Source organism: Melospiza melodia, chromosome 1 (genome assembly GCF_035770615.1).
Source record: "Melospiza melodia melodia isolate bMelMel2 chromosome 1, bMelMel2.pri, whole genome shotgun sequence".
Lineage (NCBI taxonomy): Eukaryota > Metazoa > Chordata > Aves > Passeriformes > Passerellidae > Melospiza > Melospiza melodia.
This window is the reverse complement of record NC_086194.1, coordinates 143,350,155-143,373,878: the sequence shown is the minus strand read 5'-3', so window position 1 is coordinate 143,373,878 and position 23,724 is coordinate 143,350,155. Positions and strand designations below refer to the sequence as shown.

The 23,724-nt window shown below is 38.4% G+C and overlaps 1 protein-coding gene across 3 annotated transcripts in view; it reads right to left on the bottom strand.

Annotated features, from left to right (window-relative positions):
* ZFHX4 (zinc finger homeobox 4) overlaps positions 1–23,724 on the bottom strand; it is a 150,119-nt gene that overhangs the window by 97,154 nt on the left and 29,241 nt on the right. The gene's annotated exons all lie outside the window — the stretch shown is intronic.

Here is a 23,724-nt window from a genome sequence, read left to right as displayed (position 1 = left end):
GTGGTTCAGAGCTTTGAGAAAGTGATCAATAAATGTAAATACTATTTTATGTTCTGTTTTTAATGTCATTTACATGTTCATTTTTAATTTATTCTAGCTATTGTCACAATATATAAGACAAAGGGAAAAAACTGACTAAGAGAATGGGCATCTCACTTCTAAGTATATTAAATCATTTAATGACCCATATACAGAGTGATGCAAAGTAAAATCAACTTCTATTTCCAGACCTCCATGAAGCTGGATAAGTGAAGGTGGTTTAAAATCATTCCTGTTTTAGGTCAATGTTATTTATCGTTGTCCACACTTGGAGCTACTATATATTGCTTCAAAATACTCGATTTAGCTGGTCTGCATGCCAGTGCCCACTCACATACCCATGTCTGATTTGGGGATTAAAATAATCCTTATTCCCTCCCCCTTCCACACACCTCTGGTTAAGACTAGAAATAACAAAGAAAAATCTGATTCCTCTACTAGGATATTTGATTTTAAAAGATGCATTACAGTGATTACATTACAGTGTTATTATAATTAATATTTACAATCACTAACTTGTAATACCAGTATTACTAACTACAGTTCTTTGCAGAGATATGTGAAGAAGATATGTTAAAAGAACCTATTAAATGTTAGTTCATTCACTGAACAGTATTTTATAAAACTGCTTCATTCTCATTTTCACTTTGCAGTAGTCTTGTTTCTCCTGCTACTTGGACTTTATTTGAAGAAGCTTTTATTTGAAAGCCTTTGACTGACTTCCACATTGGTTTACCTTCCAGGGTCTGCCCAGTATTGTTTGGGGTAACGTTTTTTCCTCTGTAGTTCTTACCATCACAGCCTGGATGTCTGGAAAAAATCACATCTCAATTTTCCCTTTGAGGTCTTTCCTCAAATAATCAATGTATTTTCTTTTTTTCTACCAGAAGAAGCTTTCCTCTTCTTTTGCGTCAAGCAAAACCTTTCCCTCCTACAGCTTTTCTTCTAGTCCCACTGACATACTAACGTCTGTGAATTCTCCAATACATTATTAATACTCTGCAGGGAAAGAAAACAGGGAAATGTGAAGAATACCATGCTGAACAACATGGCTCTCCCTAAAGAAGACTGATCCCTCTACTGCAATTCAAATCTTCTGCTCACTCACACTCTGTCTGTATTACAGTGCTTCCTAGCAGAGAGTCCAAGTGCATGCCCTGCCATCTCCCAGCCCTGTATGGGGACAAATCCCTGCAGAGCACAAGGTTACCCCTGCATCCCCCATTCCATTTAAGACCTGGGTTCCACACACAGATTGACTGGCCATGGTTGGAGAGATGCTGTGTCAGGACCCAGACAGCTATCAGCACACAGCCTCCCTAGGCCTGGATTGTTTATTCTGCTCATAACGTTCACAACACTGGAGTTTGTCTGCCTAATCCTTGCTGGGAGCAGAGTGTACAGAACAATTAATAACAGCTAGCACTCAGAGGTAGCACGTTACTGTGATGCCTGTAAAACTGCTGTGAAAAACAGTAACCTGAGTCAAGGCCTATCTCACATGGTGCCACGTGGGTTCTGCAGAACTAGTGTCACAGGAGCCAGGCTGCAGATGCTTCACCCTCTTCCAAGAGGTGGAATAAAATTGGGCTTCCTAGAAACGTGGAGAGATCCTGTGTGGTACTGAATCATAACTGGTCTTAGAATGATCAGAGAGTTTCCAGTAGTCATCCAAATTTAAAAAAATATATTCAAATCCTGTACCTTTACATGTTGTACTGAGGATATCAAATTATCTATGGAGAAATGCTGATGAATTATTACTCAAATGCAAACCCACAGTCTATGAATGCTCATCTGAAGGCAAACTTTTTGTCATGCTCTTTGAGCAGAAACAAATTAATTAGTTGTCAAATGGCCCTTTCTGTCTATTGTTTGTACTTCCAAATTAAATAAATGAAACACTAATTATGACACAGACACTCCTCTCCCACGCTGAGTGATATGCTGACAAAGAAAAACAAAATAACCCAGACACGCAGATTCAGTTGTTTACTGTTGGAGTAGTACCTTTCCTTAGTGAGACTAAAATTGTGAACAGAAAGGCATCTTATTTACATTTGAAACACTCAGTTCTCGTATTCATTTTTGAAGTCTAATGTTGTCCTTTGAGAACAGTCACTGAGGGAGACGGAGAGATGGAAATGCAGGAGCAACACTGTGAATCATCCCCTTAGCCCAGGTGTTCCCACATGCTCTCTGTGCACACGAATAATGTCAGATCCACAAAAAAGCAGGGTACAAATAAAAGCCCTTAGATAGCCTCAATGAACGTGCAGTGTGATGAGGGATCCTTGCCTGACCCTGGAAGACAGTCTGTTTATATCCTGACTTTAGCAATAATAATAGAGAACTAAACATTCTTGTATCTTTTTGTTTTAACCCACATAATCAGAAACATCATTAATGTTCATGCCCTTATCCTTCTTAAAAATCCTGATAACCTGTTTATCCGGATAACCCCCCACTGCAGCAGTGAATTTCACAGGCTGATTATTTACTGCAGAAAAAAAAAAAAAGAGTAGCTCTGAGTTTCCCTGAATGCCACCTCCCTCTCCTACTACAGTGTCAAGTAAAGGGAGCACATGGCTGGGTTTCACTCTCTCCTTCATCATTTTATATACAGCCCTAAGCCATACCACCTTGTGCTGTGATCCCTTCAGATCTCGCAGGCTAAAGCAGGGTCAGAACTCGGAGGGGAGATCTCCAAGGAAAACACCAGGGCTACAAAAAAGAGTTTTGGTAATTCATTGATGGTGCTCTCTGTCTAAATTAGTAATGAGTCAGTGCCCTAGCTCGGTGTTTAACAGCACCGTCCTGTTAGGAAATGTTTCCTTTTGGTTGAAACAAAGAACAGATTTCACAACTGCTTGTACTTAATAAAGTTATTAAGTACGTGGCACATTTTTTTCAAAGGAGGAAGAGCGTTAAGACAAATGTCTTGGCCAAATTTCAACTTGTAATTATGTTTTGCCTACCTACAGGCAATTCCCTGTGCAGTTTCACTTGAGCATGGCTTTTTTTGCTTTTTTTTTCACCTGCCTTGAAAATACTTGCAGTGCACTGCTGCTGCACACAGTTGAACACGAGCTTTCTTCAATTCTACCAGTATGTACATGAAGATGGCCCTATATGCACTTAGGCTAACACAGAATGAAGGAGCACTGAATTTAATTAACATTGTTAAAACATTTTGAAAGCCTCCGAATAAAGGCTTTACAAAGTGTAAAGTATTACCATGGTTTCTACAGTCTATTTATTTAGACTTAATAAGATTCCCTTCACACATACACACACACAACCTTTTTTTGCTTTGCTAAGTAAATGCACATTAATAAATAGTAGTGCTACCCAAGCCATCAAAATTTATTTTCTTAGAAAAAACTCTCCCAAGCATGGCCATCTTGTATTCCCTTTACCCTGTAAGAAACTGAAGGGCATGTGCAACTTGATGATTGGTGGAATGATCAAAAATTGAAGTTTTTGATCAAGAAAATGAGAAAACAGATTCTTCACTTGCCAACCATTCTCTAAAAACACAAGCTTTCAGTATCTTTTGATATTTAGCCCAGGACATTGTTAGCTGATCTGAATTATGTATATGAAGTGAGGCTTTAGAGATACTTAAGGTCTGACTCATTTCAGTCTTTATAGCTTGAAACAGAGTGAAAAGTGCAACTAGAGGCAAGTTGAGAGAGTTGGAACAGAGCTGAAACTGCATTTGAAAAATACTTGCTGTCAGAAAAACTGGCCAATGGATAGACAGCTGTATTTCTGGCAGATCCATTCTCATCAAACTTTACAGGTTTACCTCTCTTTTCACAGCAAATCTGAAGGTGGTAACCTGTAGGCCATTAAGTTCTGGAAGTTCTGCATTTGGAATTAAAGTGGGAGAGATTAAAGATGGAGAGATGGAAAATACTGGCTATATTCATCTGAAATTCTTGAATTAGTTCCTTCCATGCCCCACCTCTTGGCTGTTTGCTTTCCATGAATTTCTCCATACTAAATCTGCTGACCCAAGCAAGGAATTTGTTTCAGAAACAGCTATGTTTAAACATAGCTGCAGAATACTGCAGAATATGCAGGGAAAACACATTCTGAATGTGTAAACTTACCATTCATGAAACAGCCCATTTCTAATGGTACATTTGCAATCAGTCAGGGAATAGAAATATACCAGGTGTCAAACCAAAACTAACCAATAAAGCACAAAAGTTTAAATGTATTAAATATTGCAATTGACTCTAGGTTTCAGCAGCAGCAGGACTGGGCACAGTTTTTGGAAGACACTTCTAAGACAAAAAAATTTGAGAGAAGCCAATTTGAAAGAGAAGCAACATCTATCCATGTAGTAACCAGCCACATATATCACAGACATTACCAAGGGATGCTTATCACTCCTTGGGTTACCTCAGGAGCCAAATGCAGAATCAGCATGGCTTGTGAGTGTGGGACAGCTATGTGGTGCTGCCTTGGCCATTCCTACCACCTGTGCATCCCACCAGCAGACCTCAGCTTACAACCCAGCTGTTATATCCAAACCCCAAGGCTGGCAAGATACAGAGTCAACAGTGGATTTCACCACCCAAGTCTAATGATACTGCTGTGGAGATGAAAATCATCTGCATCATGGAGACATCCGCACCTCAAGCAAAGATGATTCTCCTGTAATGGCCTTGGGCATATGTTAATCAGGAAGGGTGACCAACTAGAACTCAGCAATACTCCACGTGGGAGCACATGAGTGAACCACTGGGCTGATGAACAACCACCCCAAACTACCCCCACTCCTGAGTCCTCCTGCAAAAAAAGAATGGAATCACTCGAGAGTAACTTCATTTATTGCTCTCATGGCCTTCAGCTATTCATCAATACCACTTTATCATCAGACGTATCAAGAGTATCCAGCAGATCTACAATAATAGGCATGCTTTAATAGTGTCTAAAGGGTAAAGAAAGAACTGCCCTGATGCCTCTGTCATCAAGTGCAGCTAGTAGCACTGATTCTGCCTGTCATCTTGCCTTTAAATACAGCAATTCCACATGCAGGTGTATTGAAGTGGCAGTATTTCACCAAGTGACACCTTAATGTGCATATTCAGTCAGTCCTAATTTGACTCTATCTTCTGCTAAGAGAGTAGGTTAGAGTTCCCAAGTCAAACTCCCCACAATTTTTCACTGTAATTGACATCAAATATTCTAAAACATATACATATATTCATTTCGATAATCAGTACAATTAGTTGTGCACATAAATATTTAATGAGCCTTTGAACTAAAGGTTCAACAGTTTAAGAGACTGGTAATAGGAAACAATATTTATTTCATTGGTGGGTTTTAGGATCGTGAAAATGAAAGAAAGTAAAGTTCCTTGTTATTGCTAGCACAGAGTTATTCCCTGTAGTGATCTGACCAGATTAAAAATCAGCATTTATACAGAAGTCATCAGTTCAAAAGAGTAGTCCAAATCTGGCGTGATTACAATGCTTTTGCACACTGTCTCATGGTCCGTCAGAAATGCTCTGGCACTCTTACTCTGTTTTTTAGCTCAGGGCATAAGTCATCATAAGTCAGTATTGCCCATTGTTGCTATAATAAAAAAAAAGGAGCAATGGAAATGATAGCTCAAGTATTACTACTCCTCCTCTTTACCACAGGACCATGCTTGCATTCAAGCCATTATACTGGGAGATTCTGCACTGATGCTCTGTAGTTAGCAGATATCACTTGACTGCCCTTTCAATGCAACTTTGAGAACTAAAATTTATTCAAACAATTTTTAAAAAGCAATGCACAAATTGAGACCAACCTGTTTAAAGACACTTGAACTGCAAATGGCACCTGAACATTAGAATTAAAACAAACTCTGGGGATTTATGCTATAGGAGTTAAATTAATTTCAATGTGAATTTTACACTTTGATCACCATGCAAAAGTGAATTCTTTAAAACACATAGATAAGTTTTGATATGAATCTACCACTGTTTGTTGTAATATTCTATTATTTATAGCAGCATAAATCACACAAGTTCCCAAAGGGTTAATACAACTAGATGACTGAAATTCATGAGCATAATCCTAAACAAGTGAGTTGAAGTTCTATCAGGTCTATTTCATAGCATCAGGGATTACTGCTAGCAGTCTAATCCTACTGAGCCTAAGGGAGGTACGTTGTATTGTATTTGAAATCCTGGCCAGGAAAGAACGGAAGGTTAAATGGGTGCCTTGCTCTGTAATCAAATATCACAGGCACTACTTATCTATTCAATGAACAACTAACGTAGAAAATCAATTAGGAAACAAATAGCTTCTTCTTTTGATTTTTTTTTTACCTAACAAAAAGAGAGTGAAGAGTAAATGTTTTTATAATACATGTTTAATGAAACTATATCATATTATAAAATAATCTATACATAGACTGGCAAAGATTAACTAGAAGGTACAAAACACCCCATAGCAACTGCTGGTGTTTTAATGCTATTTCTTTAAGTACCAGGGCTATTTTGAAGGCTAGCATGTTTTCAAACTCTGGCAATTGTGCGTCTTCTGAGCACATAAAGCAGCACACAGAAACTACTCACACAAAAATATTAACTGACTGCAGATAATTGGACTGTGCTCAAATGAAATCACAAATACATATCCGGTTGTTTGTAACTGAACATCTTAAATTATGTATCAGCTGTGAAGAGCATTTCTTCAGCTGTGCATCATCTTTTGTTCACTTGGTTAAAATCCCAGGAGTACTGAAAAAGGCTGAAGCTCCTGCTGGTCTTTGTTCCCAGCAGGGAGAACTCCCTTTTGGTGGTCTTGAGGTTAACACCCTACCCGCCTCCCCCCCCATACCTGTCATTCTGAATAGACTTCACAGTCTGTGCACACAGACAAACAGACTGACCTGGCCAGCTAGCTTGACCCCTGGGCAGGAAGAAGATCACATCTGGTTATTAATATTGGTACATTAAAAATTGTAATCTTCAAGGCACTTGGAGAAGCAGGCTGGCAATTATACAGTATGTAGGGGATGTCAGTCAGGGAGCATGTTAGCCTGATATTATGTCCAAGAACACTAAAACGTTCATTTTGCTCTGATGAGGGGTTTCAAACACAGTCTCCCTCTGTATCTCTGAAAGCTGGCAGGAGAAGTTTGCCCAAAGCACTTAAGGCTCCAGATTATCTGTTCTTACACTTCACAATTTTTAGTCTGTTTTACACAGTTTTATAATGTAAAACATTTGTAGCTGAAAATTGATGCAACTAGAAAAAAGATCCCACGTGATTTTATAGTAGAGAAAGGCAACTAATAAAGGGAACAAAACCTCTCAAAATCACAATTGTGAAAAAACGTGTTCCCATTACATTCTCTGAGTATTTTACCTCTATCCAGATTTTTTAGTTTGTTCATTCTAGGCATCTGCATAGTAGACAGTTTAAACACAGTTTATGTAATTGGCTAAAATATACAGGAACACATTTGTACATGCTCGTGATATATATTATATACAGATGTATTTATACAAAGCTTTATATAGCACAGATTTAAGTGTCATGTGTGAAATCTTAGTTCCACCAAGTTCAACGGAAAATCTACCATTTGCTGGAGTTGGGACAAAATTTAACCCTACCTAAACAACACACTCCCATCAGGATATGTACTGTGAATATCAAAACCCTGGTTTGACCCCTTTACACAGCCAGATAATTATTCCTATGTGGCCTCAGTGGTTATACCTAAAAAAGAATGAAAGACCATGGTCTGGAACTATTATATGTCATGTGTTTTATCCCAGTCTTATTGATGCCACATGGACAATTTTATATTGTCAATATGAACCCAGCATAGGTCCAGAATTCTTCACAAAGGGCACTCTGACTGCTCAAGGCACATTTCTACACCTTTCGTGTGAAAGGTAGAGGAACATGGTCTTCAGAGAATTCTCAAATGAGTCCTAGATGACAACGTCAACAAAATCTCCATGCTTGAAACAAGACCTAAAATTGTCTCTAAGAGTAATTATTATTAATGCTCCCAACCCAGTTAGCTTAAATCAGTTGTCATTGGTTTTGCTGCAAACCCACCATCAAGACTTTTTCCTTGCTTTCAAACAAAAAGTTTCCTTTCAGACTGCATTGGGGCAACACCCAGGATGGGCCTTTTACCAATAATGTGTTAATCTTATGATCTTTGAGTCTGAAAAAGGAGCTTCATAGCATTGGAGGTGGGAAGTTTCCAGCTTTTCAACAGAATGCTGGCACTTGTTTTTAGCTCTGATAGGCTTTGAGAAGTCTCAAAAAAACCCCTTCAAACTGAAATGCTACTATGTATGGAAAAGCTATTACAGGAAAAATGTAAGATGTTTCTAAAATATATTAGTCACAAAGTTACAGCAGCATTTTCCCCCCTTAATATTACTGGGGCTTGGCTCAGTACATGCAGCCATATGAAAAAAAGAGCATTGATAGAGTTAGAGAGCACCCTACAAATTTCTAGCATATTTTTCCTAATGCAAAATATGCAGCAGGTTCAAAATGCATGGTTGCTTCCCTTGGGATATTCAGCACACTTTTTTCTCTCTTTATTACTTGAGACAACACAGCCAACTCAAGCTCAAGACCAAAAAAAATTTATTCCAATCATCCCAGATAAATAGAAATGCTCATAATAATGCACATGACAATGTACATAAACACTCACATTCATCCACAAGAGAAAGTGGAAAATAAGTAATTGGCAGAAAAGGAGAAAAATATAAAGGGGTCCAGGGCCTGGTAATAGTGAAACTGGGCTAAGTGCTGCAGAAATCTAGGTGCAAACAGCGCTGTGAAAAACAGACACGTAGAGATGTTGGTGGAGAAGGAAGAAAAATGGGGTGAGGTGGTAAAAAATGTCTGTGTGTGCAACTGAGGCTGCAAAGAGTAAACCACAAGGCAAGGATGACACTATGCACACTCCTGAGGGAGCTGGCATTTCGGAGTGAAATTCCAAGCTTCAGGCAAGAGAGGAAATGTTTCTGACAGGTTGGGGCCTTTTAGGGTGGAGGCTTTCTGGTTTTAAATAGCAGCTGCTTAAAAAATGTGGAATAATTTAGGAGGAGAAATGGGCTATAAATGAGGTGTCCTAATGTGTATGCTCACCCACAAAGTATGTCATGGTCATCAATACCCAGTAACCTGGTTTGATATGTAAAAGATATTTAGGGAAGTGGATTTCATTGTATCAACTCACACTCTGTATCAAACAGGCAAACTGCTTCCATGAGAGGGAAAACAGTCTCAAATTCACATCCTCTCCTTTACATATCCTCATTGCACAGCAGTCTCTCTGACTCTCCTTTTGTGACTAGCCTTTTATCTAGAGCACCAGAAACAAATGGGAAAGCCCTAGAAATAAACTTTGGGAGAAAAACAGGAACAATAACCATCAATTTCAGCAAGAAATTACTGAAATAACAGGACTTTTTGAACTGGATAATTTCTCACAGTAGTGACAAACCACAGTAGTCAAACCACAGGAGAGCCATGTCCCAGTCAATTGACAGAGTTAAGAAACACTCATTTTGGAAAACTTCTCCATCCTTGGAGTAATACTACTGAGATCATCAATACTGCAACAAGATGGATTTAGCCTACATTCTTCCTGTCTCTTTCCTCTCATCACCATTTTAATAGGAAACAAACAACATTTTAAAAGCTTCAAATAAATTCTGCAGAGCACAAAAACTAGCAAAGCCATTGTATTTTTCCAGAATTTTAACAAATATTTAGACTTTTGTTTAACAATATGACCTACCTCATACTAAAGAAATTTCACAGACTGCTCACACCACTGGCAGCTGAGAATCTTATCTTTGTGGCATAGTAAGGAAACAATCCTCACCAAAAACTAAATGCTGGGTGAAAAGTTGGGGGATGGGATGTGTGAATGACAGCCTTGTGCATGTTTTAGCACTGAAAAAGGACAACTGGTGCTGGGAAAGAACTCTGGTAGTTCATTAAGCCCAGAACACACTGACACAGCCCGGGAAGGCTCCCTGCAAGGTGAGCACAAGAAAAATGAAACCTACCTGAGCAAAGGATCAAAACACAGGACTGCAGTCAGATCCCACAGCTTGTGACAGCAGCCACTGCCTTTCTGTAGCAGATAAAAAGTTTTCTGAAGCCACCAGCATCCCCCTGAGCTGGCTCTGCCGGGAGCTCCCCACGTCTCCCTGGCAGCAGGGATCTCACTCTCATCACAGACACACTCACAGGCACTCTGCCCCTCTGCTGCTGCCCTTCCCAGCCCTTCTCCTGCCACATCTCCTGCCAGGTGTGTGCTGGGAAGGACAGGGCACACACAGCTGGCTCCCTGCCGGCCAGGGACTCCCTGACACAAGCAGAATAACTCTGCCCTCCCCCACGGCAGGGAAATCGCATTAGATCTCCAGTTTCTTCTTTGCCCCATTAACGGCAGAAAGGGAGCTGAGCCAAAATCAGAGAGGGCTGTCCTGTGACTGTGTGTTTGTCATACGTTTCCTTGTTTCATGTTTTCTCCAATGACTAATAGCCTCTTTAGGAGCTCCAAACAAAAGTAAGCTATTCTAAGATGGAAATTGCTGGACATAGTGAGAAACACTATTTCTTTTTATGGGGGATAGGAAATAAAAAAAGGAAAAAACGCTCAACGTTTATATACTTAAACCTCTCCAAAAAAGGGAGGGGGAAGAATGTAAAGCATTACAAACCTAATTTTGTGCAAAAAAGTATTCAGTGATCTGCTGCCAAGATAAGTGCCTCTTTGCTTTAACTAATTAGCACTATTACAGGGTTCAGTAGTGACATTTCAGCAGTAATTGATCATCTGATGCAATTTTTGTGTATTTCAAACTAGCCAATACATCCAGACAAGAAGGCTGTGCAAGGATGGAGGCTGGCAGTCAGCACAGAGGTGCCAGTCACTCATGAGCATGACCTTGGATCCTACGATGCCAAACACATGCTGCCAGGAGGAGCCACTAGGACTCAGTATTCTGGAAAATCAGACCCCTAATCCCTCTACTTTTAGCACTTTCTACTGGCAGGTAGCACAGCTAATTTAAATTCAGGTATTGGTTATCCTGAACTAGTGTTTATATACAGTCACACAGGGAATTTGAACTTCCTGGCTTGCTCTGAAATTAGTATTTCATTTCAAATGTTGTGCTGACTTGGTGGGGAGGGAATTTGGAATCATATTTTCAGATTACTTCACACTACATACAGGGTAACATAGTTACTATATATTTCTTTTTCTTCTAAGCCCTAATGGGAAAGGTTTTAATGTCAAGCAGCATGAAGGCCAGAACAATCTAAAAGTCAACATAGCTCCCACAGTATGAGTTCAACCACAACAGACATCCCATCTGTATTTCATGGTATACCTTAATAACAATCAATAATACATTAAAGTTAGCACCAAACAGTATGAAAAGAGGACACTACAAAGAGTCAATTGCAGTTATGCCTCAGCCCTGCAGTCTATATGCAGCAACAGCATCTTCTATTTTGCATCAATAAATAAATATCTGGGGTAAATATTTGCAGATAGATGGTTAATTAGCTATTTGTGTCCTTCAGGGTCAGCAAATAGTTAAGTGCCTACAGACATTTGCACCTCAAGCCACTAGGTACAGCAATACCTGTGGGAAAGCACTGAGAGGCAGGCAATGTCAGGAGACAGGCAATGTGACATGGGCACAAGGAGATGCTTCTTTCTCTCACTCTCCCAATATTAGGGGGACTTTAATTTCTCCATGGGTTAATTCAGAGCTGGAGTTTTTTTCCACTCAGCTGGCTATGCAGAAGCAGCCTAACCATGTAATGTAAGCACTTAACAGAGGGGCAAAAAAGTAAAATGACAGAGGCAGAAAACAAGCTACATGAACTACCAGAGCATTTAACAGAACAAAAATTCCCTCTGTGTCTTCTAACTGCAAACTAGGACTGATCCTGCAGAAGTCATAAATGAACTCATGACAGTCAAGACCAGCCAAAGAACTGTGAGAAATGCCAGATACTTTTAAGGTTAGCTGAGCATGCAGAAGAAACTCAGTATGGATGGATAAATCCAACAAAATGTGTATTAGAAGAAATACTTTGAACCAATCAAACACTTTACTGGTGTCTAAGCTAAATGTAGCCACTCCAGGACACTTCAGCATCAGTTTGAAGGGGGGGCGTGGGAAGAAGCATGTAATGAAAGGCAACATATTTCCAGCACAGACTGCAATAGGATTTGTTTAAAGCAGATTATATTTTTGGATGCACCAGGCATGGGACAGTAAGATCATACAGTTCCACTGAGAACAGCGTGTTCAGTTCTGAAATATCTGTGTATCTCCAGAAAAATTTAACACTGGCAAAAGGAGTTCAGAGATCAGTGATGGAATTAGCAGAAATGTGGAAGAACTTCCACTAAAAGCAAGACTGAATGGATTGAAATTTTTTGTGTAAATAAAAGAGAGACATGATAAAAGGACCATAAAGTAATCATAAAGATTACTGTGAAGTTATAAAAATTATGTAAAATATCATAAAGCAAGTAAGAACACATGATCTTTTTTCATTCTTTTACCAGATGACTAAAAACAAGTAAAACTTAATAAAATAATGACAGAAAATTTTAGAAGCCAAAAAAAAATCTGCATGCAGGTTAAATTAACCTATGGAACTCCTTCCCACTGCATGTGATTGAGCCAGAAGTTCACTTTATAAACTGATTTGATGTTTGTATACCTATAAGACTACCCAAAGGCAACTTTGGGGGGGAGGGGAAATATATACTTGAATTTGTATGATGTTAATTAATTGCAAAGTACAGAAGACATATGAAAAGAACAAGCATTTTCCTCTATAAGCAACATTATTCTACATTTGCCCACGGAATCCTTTTCCTTTTTTTTTTTTTTTGGTCTGCTTTGCTCTCAGAAGCAATTGTTGTTAGGCAGTCTGTAGCAAAGAGATTAGATAAGGTGGACTAATGGTATAATTTGCTGTGATAGGACAATGATTGCATACTTGGCCTATTAATGTGTTGTTGCTTTTAAAATAACATTCTCTTCTGTTATGGACAGCCACTTCAAGAAATGTACTTAACTAACTTTATTTGCAATAGAGTATTTTTCATTAGGACAGGTTGGAAAGATAGCTCATGATTAAGTGACTCAGAAAGAGCTCCAAAGGAAAAAAGAAATATTCTTTAAACCCAGACCGAATCCTGATAATTTCAGTCCTAAAAGTGTGTATAAGAAAATTATAAGTAACTGGGAGAAGGAAATTAGAAGAAAAAATGAAATCCAACTTTGACTGCAGCAGACACTAACATATACAGACCTTCATACAGCATTAGAGGGGATGGCAGAAGCAGCCTGGGCTATGTATGGACACATAGAGTTTTAAATCCTGTCTATGCTCCTGGGAAGTGCACACTTTTATAACCACTCACACCTGCCCTTTTGTTACTGTCCACTGCACCCCCTGTGCAAGAAAGCCTCCAACAATCCTGACTTCCCTCCTAACACTACTGCGGGATAAGCGTCTCTCTTGTGAGCACGACCAACTTCAACCTCTGCCTCCAACTCTTCCCAATACTCAAATCCATCCTTCCCCATTACAGACACTATTAACTCCGTGTAAAAATAAATATATGCAGACAGAAAGACAGACATATGTGAAGAACTTGTTATGCTTAATTATAATTCTATGAGGACCATTTAGACTGTCAGATGTACTACAGGCCAACCTCTCAATCACCTGCGCTCAGTTAGAGACACATTGGGGTTTTTTTTCCCCAAAGCCATGCTCTGTTTCCCAGTACAGACAGTATTGACCTTACCTTCTAAATCTATTAGGACAAACAACTACTAGAAGTAAAGGAAAGACATTTGTTTAGTTCCTGTTGTGGAAACATGAGGCATAAAACCTTTGTATCTGGAGAGCACAAAAGCTGAGTGAATTGGGATACAGGCTCTCTGTATAGTATGAGATTTTGGAGTCTCCTTTTTTTGATTAACAGCTCAACTCTTCCTTATCATAAAAATTGTTACTTACACAGAACTCTTCAAAACCAGCATAGCTCTTGTATTTTGTGTGCCCCAAAATGCTTTGGGTAAACCATATCATCTGTTTGATGATTTTGAGGTAGCCGAGGCCACAGAATTTGAGCTTCTCAGTGAAAAGCTCATGAAATAAAAGAAAATAAATATCCTAGCATCCTAAGATATTTATTTATCCTAGTTGGATCCTTCTTGAATCCAACCCCTACATGTAACATATTGAGTCAGAGATGATCCCACAAACCTATTTTTGTTTTTTGAAAAATAAAAAAACACAACACAAAAAGGCAAAAAAAAATGTCAAAGTGACTATGGAGTGTCTGAGTAAGGATTTGCTCTTTCCTAAAAATACCTGTAAGCAGTCCTAATGAGTAGCTACAAAGATTTTCATTCATTGAGTTCTATAAGTCACAGAAATTCAAGTGTTGTGAAGATATTGTTGAAGCCTGACACACTACAAAACACACCAGTGGAGACAGGAACAGAGAGACAGAGCACATTGACAGCATATCCAATTCATCGTGACCTGTGAGACTATCTTAGTAAATCAAAAAGTGACAAAGGAAATCCACAGCCTAGATACAACCCTATTACTGAGATGCATCTGCAACAGGGTTAGACACAGGAGACTAGCAATACAGCAGAGCGCTCAAATCTGCCCAAACTCTAGGTCAGAAATTTCGTAAAATTAGTCCTAAACTATTTTCTGCAGGCTGTGATCTTTTTCATCTGAGACCTGACTTCAGAAGATCCTGTCCTCACATATCTCAGGATTCCAGCTTCCTCCTGGGTCAAGATTTTGAGTCACAGAAGCTCCTGAACAAATAAGGACATAAGGTTTTCAAAAACACTTGCAGTTTGGACTCATTTTTTCCCACCCACTTTATTCTTCCTAATTTCCAGCCATTCATTAGCTGCTTACATATCTGCAAATGCCAAAGGGCGTTTCCAAAATAGTAACATCTAGATACTAAAGATGTCTCATTTCAGTAGTAAAGCAAGCTTTTTCCATGTTCTCATCACTAGCACACAAACAAGAATACCAAGATGCTCCTTAGACTTTGTTTCATTGTTCTTGTTGTAAAAATATCAAGTTTCTGGTCATTCACAAAGTGTTTGTTCAATTAGAGAATGTTAGTATTTTTTTCCTCAATCTATTTCTCATAGAGCAAGTTTTTGTCTAGGTTACACAGAAAACAGGAACATTGTTGTCTGAATGGTATGAAGCTGTGTCAGGGGAAGTTCAGAGAGTGGTTGGTCACTGGCCCAGGTTTCTCAGGGAAGTGGTCACAGCACCAATCCTGTCAGAGTTCAAGGAGCATCTGGATGACAGTCATATAGTTTAGTTTTAGGTGTCTTGAAAGGAGAGGAAGTTTGTTTCAATAATCCTTATGAGTCCCTTCCAACACCAGATTCTGATTCTATGATTCTGTGAATAGAAGTGCCCTTCCTTCTCCTTTACTATTAGGACCCAGAGTGTTGAATTTAGGATAAGGATGATATCAATCATAGCTACTACAATACTTGAGCCACTTGCAACATCTTAGGATTTTCCATAGAAAACATCTTTCTTTTTAATGAAGTTGTTTGGAGACAACTGACCTCTCCCACCCAAGAAGTGCTTTAGGTCCAAACACAAGCTTAGGACACCAATGGAAAAATTCCATATGTGCTAATTAAAGAGCTAAAATCAAGAGATGTAGACCTTTGGAATTGCCTAATAAAGTTCTGGAAAGAAGAGTTTTCACTGCTGGCCTTTGTTTTAAAAGGGTCATCTTGAACTTTCTCTAAGAGTAATCTAGTTTTCTGTTAAAGATTGGGATACCAACTATCCCACAGCAGCAGATTCTGTGCCATCTTTATGGGTAAAGGTGGCTCTGTGGTTCTTTTTTCCAGGAGCAGTGCAAGGAAGTAGTGCATGTTCTTGATTTTTGAGAGAGTTTACAAGGGAGAGCAGGGACTACAAATTAATAGCCTCTTTGGCCAGACCACTGAAAAATGCCCTTATATGATAGGTTTCTTGCACATAATCCAGCAATAAATCAGTAATTATACAGTCATGTATTTTACACACGTGAATCATGTGAGCAGCATGGTTTGATTAATACTGTAGGATAACAATTTTAAATGGAAAAAAAATCACATTTTTTGTTAGGCAACCCTGCTGGTCAAACATCCACTCTTGGAATGAGGCTAGTATGTTACTAACCACAGCTCCCATTAGCAGTCTGTTTCCTATTCATGCATATAACCAAGGAGTATTGCTCATACCCTCATACATGACAAACCCATTTTTTTTCTGTTATTGTAACTGCTACTGCAGTAGGATGCCCAAGGCATGGGAATCTGCACAGCTCATCATTCAAAGACTACCTTTGCTCAATTTTTGTTTTCTTCAATACCCCCTGCCTTTAAAAGCTAAGGATTATTTTAATGCCTTCCTTCCCACTGGTAGAGTCGAACATACATTTTCCCCTGAGGCTATGGTGCACAATATGCTGTGTATCTGTCTGCTGCAGTACTGAAGAGCTGGCATTTTCTGCTGCAGACCAAGGGGGTAATTTCTATGACATCCTCCTTCATGGCTGTCCACAAAGCAAAGGTCATGAAGTTCTTAGCAAAGTTTATTTCTTTTATGTATCAGCATGAGGTGGTACAAGCATCAGTCTGCACTATCTGCCTGTTTTAAGTACACCAGTCTAGCAGGCAGATCATCAGGTTCAAAAATTATTGCAAGCCACCACTTGTAATTTATGTTTTATCAACATAAAGCCTCTACTCATATTTAATGTAATTAATACTGTTTCCTGTTGTACTGTATTATATTTTACCAACAAACATACACATGGAAGTTTATCCAAGAAAACACATCTCCTGCATTGTGCCTGATTCTTGCTGAAACCAACAGAAATTGCATTTCTCAGTATTTCACACCAGCATCTTCACTATCCTTTCTTATCCTTTTCTGCTTCAGTAGTGTCCCAAAGGAGGAAGAAAAGAAAAAATACAGAAAATTAATTTATCTGTCCAGTAATATAGACATATATAGATCCAATACAGTCTCAAAACCTATGTATCAAAAAGCTCAATTCTGTCCTGCACATGTAAGGCCCATAAGAGTTTAGTCCTATTAATTCTCCTATAAAATCACAATTCTGGTATTTTGGTCGATGGACCAACAAATGCATAGGCCAAGGGAAAGTTTCTTCTAAATTACTTAGCAAAAGCAATAGCAAAGCTAAATTACATGTATCCATGTCAAAATATAACTTTCCTGTCATGTGCCAGTCTTTCTACTTTTTTTACTGCTCGTTTTTAAATATGTGGAAGAGAGCATAGAGAAAAATCTCACCTGGGAGAGTCTGGCAAACTAATTACAATTTTAGAAAAGACATCTGTAGTGAGTTGCATAATATCAGCTAAAGTCTCCTATGGGTAACAAGAAAATCTATGTTGCAAGGCTGGGAGGGAGTGGCTGCTAAATCCATAGCTGCAATCTATTAATGCACACATACATATGCACTCACATTGACATAATACTCTTACACACACTATACACTGCATCTCTGCTTTGAATCTCAGTCAGAAATAATTACATATTTCTCTTAATGTCAGAATGAAAGAACTCCAGGCACAAAAAAATAGCTGTCATACAGCCATTTTGTGTGTTGAGCATATTGAATAAATGAGACTGATGCTCTTCCTGCTGCTTTGGCTCTCCTTGCTCACTTTTCCTGCTCTCCAAGAGGACCTACTCACTCGGGCTCCACTGGGCAGGCTGCATACTGCAAGCAGCCTGGTACAGCCTCCTTCCCAAGAGCAGCCCCACACACCCTTACCCAGGACAGCACACAGACTGGGATTCTGGACAGCATTTCAATGGAAGAACAAGAAGAAGATTCTTTAAACTATGATTTGAGAACATCTCCCTGTTTCAGCAGTATACCATAAGCTGAATATAAAATATGGCATATTTTAACAAGGATCATTATGTAAGAGACAGCCAGACATCTGAATGTCAAATTAAATGTACATAAAATATAATGTGAAAATGTTTTCTCTACTGTTTTATTTTAATTTTATCATAAAAAGGGTAGTTTTGAAATTGCTATTTTACCAGCCAACAATTTTTTTTTTTGTTAGCTGGGGGGTTTTTGGATTTTTTAATAAATATTCTTGTCTATAGTATAGTAGGCATATACATTATTTGTAGCTATGACTACACAATGTTTGTATAGCTGTGACTAGACAGTGTGTTCTTTGAACACTGGTTTCTCTTTATACATATAAGCAAATAGCATAATCAGAATTACAGTAACTGAAACTTGCAGTGGAAATTAAATTTCATAAAACATTTAAAACCATAAGTGAACACAAATCTCAAAGGACTTTAAAAATTGAAATACCTTCTATCCTCTTTATGAGGCTTGTGTTGAGGAACAAATTAGAATAACTTTTGTTTATCACTGAAAACAGTTTTATTCTAAGCAACCAAAAAGAATAACATCAAGCAAAGCTTGGTTTAGCTCCTCAGGTGTGCAGACATATTCCAATTTCCTTTCCTCAATGATTTTTATGCAAATCAATGCTGCACAATCTCCTGACCTCTTTTACCATCATATTGGGACAATGACAGTAAAATAATTGGATTGGCATATTTGTAGGATATTTTATTTTATATTAAAAAGTTAGTGCAGGACAATTGAAATGAAAAGAATGTCACTTTCTGTTAATTCCAAGCTGATCAAGTCCCAACATTTCATGCCAAACAGAGTAAAGCAAACAAAGTGATTTGGGCTGTTAGTCCATTTGTCCCCATGTGCATATACTTCACATCCCCCTCAGTTGTTAATTCCTAACAACCAAGCTTTCATCCAGAACAAGGATAATGAGAAAAAACCAAGCAGTGTTCCTTGGGGAACTGTTACACTAAAAGTTACCTAAGGACTAAATCCCACTTGTGCCTCCTGCACGTGATAAAGATGAGCAAAGCATTCAATACTCCTGGCTGATTGAAAATCCAAATATGCAAACAGCATTATGGAATCCAGACAGACTATTCTGCTTCACTGATGACAGATGCAGAAAAAAAAGCTGGTCTGATTAATCTTTTGACTTTGAACCAGCAGAGGAGTGGACACCTCGCTTTAAAGAGCAACGCAGAGCCCCAGCTGAAGAGCAGGTGCTGCACGGTATTTGCCTTTCCTGCAGAGGATGCTAGCTAGCAGGACCAAGCAGCTGACCATGAAAATTCTTGGCCCTAAGTGACCCAAGAACAGATTATAAATCCATCCCATAAAATACAGCAAAAGCCCCATTTGTTCTTCCACCCTTTCAATATGTGATGTTATACATTTGTGATTCTCTCATTTTATTGGACTCTTTAGAAAGCTGTTTATGATCACTTGCGGACAAAACAAAGGCTCATTGTAAATTCTCTTTTAAATAAGTTGGAAGGTCAATATGAAACAAAGGGCACCACTTTCACAACTGCTTACATGCAGACTATGCTTGTGTGTGTAATATTACAATGCATTTCAGCAAAGGGATAGAGTCCTAGCTAATTACAAAGCTAACATATAATAGCATTGCATTAGCAGCCCAAGAAATTCCTATTGAATTGCATACATCTGAAAATAGAAAGACATGGTTGTCCTGAAACTTAATTATCTTGGCAAAAACTGTGAGGGCTTGATTCTCAGAAGACATAAACACAAAGCTCTGCTTTACACTCCCAAGGATCTAATTCTTTGTTTATTCAGACAACCTCCATCAGATAAAACTTACCATTTGGATTGACTGATTTGCCTTCTTATTTATAGTATCTACAGCTAAGTAACACAATTACTGTGTGGTTTGTGAGCAAGGGAAAGAATACTTCTGACGTACAAACACAAGGCCTGAAAGAGACAATCGGTGTGCTCTGCCAGATTAAAAAAGTTAATGCTGTTGCATTCCACCCTAGGCAGAGAAGACAAGCCTTTTCCAAGGACAGGTCTGACTGAAATGCTTTTTTATGGGTTCAAAGTAAAACATTATGGTAAAAAAATGAATACAGCTTTGTTTGTTTCTTCAGTCATCGTTAGCAATAGACATAAGGGTATTCTGGTTTTCAGCCCATATGGAAAGACCATCAACACTTTCTGCTTCTGGGTCCTTTGCCAAAATACCATATCCCACATGCCTTTTACCTTAAAACATAAAAGAAAAGGTGTTGTTCTGGTCAAATAAAGGAATAATTTTTACTAGCATACGTCTAATGTTAAAGCTGCCTAAATCCTGCCAAAGACATTACAACACCATCTGCAAAACAGATTTTCATTAAATTGATCAGTTTAAAGTTAAGCAGCTAGGCAGATGATGCTTTTGAGCTAACCTTTAACCTTTAACCTTCTTAAACTGAAATCAGGTCACTCCTTTTGGGTGATATCTTTGCTGCTTGAGAACACAGGAGGTAAAGAGATATGCCAAAACTTAAAAATCATAGCATAAATAGTGTTGTGGATCAATATTTTGTCAATAAAAGGAAGACCAAGGTAGTTCTCGTACAGTCTGCTAATTGCTGCCTCTCTCTTTTCCTGAGCTTCTAAACAGTTGCATACACAATGTAAACTGCAGTAAATGCACAGTTCAAAAGCAATTATTATTGAAGGTATTATCAGCAAATCAAATAATATTTTTTATAAACTGGCTTCAAATATTAATTTGTGATTAGAAATTGATCATGTCATTCAGTTACTTGGTTAAGTAAATTTTACTTTCAGACATTCCAGTTAACTTTAAAAAAAGGCTGTCTTGTACTTATTTATTTATTAATAAAAGTATTTGGAAACTATTTTATGAGCACAGGACATGATATATGGAGTTCCCTGAAAGCTATTTGACTAAGCTACAAAATGGCTGCCTTAAGAGCAGTTCCAGCTATATGCATTTTACATCCACAGAGACAGGTTACCGTCCTGCCTCAGCTTCCCAAATCTGCAGAAGCCGAATGCTTCTTCCTGCAGAATGGAAATGCACTCTGTTGCTATAGAAGCTTTCTCTGTTTACTTGTGGAGTCACTGAATGCTTCTTGATGGATGCTGCCAAGAACTTGCAACTCTTCTGTGATTTAATTTGCTAATATCAAGCTCCACAATTCCAAAAGTAAGTCTTTGGGAAATTCATTTAGGCCAAGCTGAGTTCATTTAGGGTAAAGCTGTCTTTGTTCTGGTTCTTAGCAGCCACATTACCAACACCATTTGAATACTGCACTTCTGTAAGGAGCAACCAGGCCATTTCTTCTTTAAATAACTTAGAAAACAGCTAAAGGTTCCACTTTGCTACATTTAGAATCTAACTCTAAAAGTGACATTTCCGTACTGCCTAAAATTATACAGCCTCAGAAGAGAAGCTCTGATGTTCATGGCTGCTTTAAAAGCTACAGCTATGAAAAGACATCCTTTTATTCCATCAATAGTTAAGCACAGAGAGAAAAACCAAGCTGTTACGGCAACATTTATAAGAAGAAAATTCACAAAACAATAACATTTAAACAAATATAAATGACTGAAGGAAAACTTTGAGGTGCTTGACAAAGCAAAGGAACAAAGCTACAGATTCTTCTGCGCTTTCAGATGGTTTTAGTATTAAACTTTTTATTGCCAAGCCATATTCACAGCACCTTAATTTTAAAAAAGAGGAGCTGCTTGAATATAAACACAATTCATGAATATTCGATATTGCTCCCAAGGCATATATCTATTATTCATACAAATTAATGTTCTTTTTTTCCTTAGGTGCTCTAGAAGTTTATCTGATGTATCAAGAGAAAAAAAGTTTACAACTCTCTTGGTGTCAACAGCTTCACCAACACCTGACAAAACTATCAAGTCTGCTAGCAAATAACTTAGCAGATTTTCAAAACTGCATTTATTTACATCTTGAGGCCTGAATGTACACTTACAATTAAGAGCAGCATTTTCTGGGTGGTCTGCAGAGGTATTACATTCTATTATAGAGCACACATATCTAGAACATCTTGGTCATTTGGGACACATTGTAGCACTTCATGCCAACCCCAAATCTTAAAAAAGCCCCACTAATACTCCAACTGATATTTTTGATGTGGTATTGCTCTCCTTCAAATTAACCTTAAAATGAAATTATATGAAAATAGCGTATATGTGTGTATATGCTATCTGCTTTCTGAGAGTCATTAAACCTAGTGGGGTTCAAATTTCCAAGATTCTCTAGAAAGTCGTGAGGGACAGAAACTTTTTAAAAAGCTGAGACACTCACTAGCAATTCTAGGGACAAGTCCTATAAAAATACATGCATCAGGAGAGCTGGAACCGTATGGTTAACAGCCAGACACTTTCAAATGTCCTACTCAGGCCATGAAGCCTGGAGGGTATCCGCCTAGAGGGATTTTATGGATTCCATTTCCACTGGGATGTCCTTAACTGATTCAACGACTGAGCTCCAAAGGCCACTGATGGTCCCTTGCTGTGTATGATAACTGCTGCAAAGATGCTACTGAGCTGCTCCATCTAACAAACCAGGATCTGGCAGGGAAGCGGATCCAGCAGCAGGACATTTTCAGTGAAGAGGGCCAAAAGCTAATACTCTCTCCCATAGCATCCCACATCAAATATTTAGTAGGACAGGCTGGAAACCCAAACATATTTGATGAAGGTTTCTCTAGGGATCAGCTTGAGTGAGTGAAGAGAAAGTACTGTTTTGAGTAGATAGTTTGAGTACCTTGTGACTATAGGTTTTGTTTTCGGTTGGTTTTTTTTCAAATAAGCAGCTGGCATCTTGTTTTCAACAATTTCAGTTGAAATTTCAATTTCAGAAGCTTTGGCAGTAAAGCCATCTGAGAAAAGCCTTCTGCCTTCCCTTCTCCTACTCCATCGTTACTGCCTGTGGCACCATTTGCAGTAGCATTTTTTTGAATGGTGGCATATTAGAACAAATAATTGAAATAATGTAGGTTAACACTCCAAAAAACAGATGGGTACCAAAAATGTCATTGTTTTGTTTGAGTTTTTTTGCTTCTTTTTTTTTTACAAACCCTGACTTAGAGTGTGGCTGCATAATGTAAATGGAGGATTGAAGGAATGGCTTCACAGATGACAGGGAGCAGGAACCTCTAAAGGGGGTTTTGCTGCAGAGGCAGGCTATGCCACTAGACTCTCAGCTCTTTTCATACTTTTCGTAACAGGATTTTAGACCTTAAAAAAGACCATCAAAAATAACACTCTCCAGAATTAAGGAAAAATGCAATTTAAATAAAATATATTAAATTAGCAGAGCAGCCAGCACTGTGGGACCAAAACTTGTGTTACTGCCATTTTTACTCACAGCAGATGCTCCAAAGTTACAACTATCAGGTTATAAAATGAAAATCTATGTTACTGCCTGTGCAGCATGTATTAGCTCAGACCAACCATTTGAACACGGCTGAAAAATGTTATTTCTTCCTTAAAGTAGAGGTCTGCTGAGACTTTTCCACATTAGTTCTGTATGTACAGGTCTTCAACATGATTAGAAAACCAGCATAGTTGCTGTAATCAGCAGATGACTCCTGATAGTTTAGTTATCACAGATTTCTAGTATAAATCAATAG